The sequence below is a fragment of the Phocoena sinus genome, unplaced genomic scaffold, assembly GCF_008692025.1.
Source record: "Phocoena sinus isolate mPhoSin1 unplaced genomic scaffold, mPhoSin1.pri scaffold_34_arrow_ctg1, whole genome shotgun sequence".
Lineage (NCBI taxonomy): Eukaryota > Metazoa > Chordata > Mammalia > Artiodactyla > Phocoenidae > Phocoena > Phocoena sinus.
The window spans coordinates 55,392-56,710 of record NW_022605654.1 but is presented as its reverse complement, the minus strand read 5'-3'; positions in this window follow the sequence as shown (position 1 = coordinate 56,710).

Sequence of the window (1,319 nt, the reverse complement as noted above, 5' to 3'; positions counted from 1 at the left end):
TGTCTCTGAGTTTGATGACTTTAGGGACCTAATATAAGTGGAATCATAATTTTTGTCCTTTTGTGTCTGACTTATTTCATTTAGCTTAATGTCTTGAAGGTTCTTCCATGTTGTATTGTGTGTCAGAATTTTTTTCTTTCTTCTTTTTTTTTTTTTTTTTGCGGTACGCAGGCCTCTCACTGTTGTGGCCTCTCCCGTTGCGGAGCACAGGCTCCAGACGCACAGGCTCAGCGGCCATGGCTCACGGGCCCAGCCGCTCTGTGGCATGTGGGATCCTCCCGGACCGGGGCACGAGCCCGCGTCCGCTGCATCGGCAGACGTACTCTCAACCACTGCGCCGCCGGGGAGGCCCCGAATTCTTTTCTTTCTTTAAGGCTGAATGTAGTCCGTTGTATGTGTATACCACATTTTGTGTATCATTCATCCATTGATGGACGTTTGGATTGTTTCAGCCTTTTGGCTCTTGTGAATATGGCACTCTGAACATTGTTGGGGAAATATCTGTTTGAGTCTCTGCTTTCAATTCTTTTGGGTATATGCTGGATCATATGGTAATTATATTTTTAACTTTTGAGTAGCCACCATACTTTTATCCACAGTGAGTGCATCGTTTTGCATTTCTGTCAGAATGTACGAGGGTTTCAGTTTTTCCATGTCCTTGCTAGGACTTACTATTTTCTGTTTTTTTTTAAATTTTTTAAATTTTAACTTTTTTTAATAGTAGTCATTCCTAATGGGTGTGAAGTGGTATCTCATTGTGGTTTTGATTCACAATTCTCTCATGAATAATGATGTTGAGCACCCTTTCATGTGCTTATTAGCCATTTGTATATCTGCTTTGGAGAAATGTCTCTTTCAGGTCCTTTGCCCACTTAAAAATTGAGTTGTTGGTCTTTTTGTTGTTGAGTTGTTAGGTGTTCTTTATGCATTTTGGATATTAGTTCCTCATCAGATCTTGGGTTGCATCTTAAGAAATGCTGGCTTGGGGTAAGGAGTTTGAATTGTGGAGTCAGACCAGCCTGTGTGTGAATCTTGGCTTGTGTGTAAGTTCCCTTGCATATTAAAACTGCCAGCTACCAATCTGGAGTGATCTACCTCTTTCTTGGGCTCTCCTTGTCCTCTATGCATGGGCACCAGTTTCAGACTTCACCTGGGGACTCCTGAGGTCGCAAACCTACAATGTGTCAGGATTTCATTGCTTTTTAAGGCTGTGAATAGTTTTTATTTACATGTACATGCTTATTTTGTTTATCCATTCATCCATTGGTGGACATTTGGGTTGTTTCCAGTTTTTAGTTATTGTGAATAATGTTATTTTG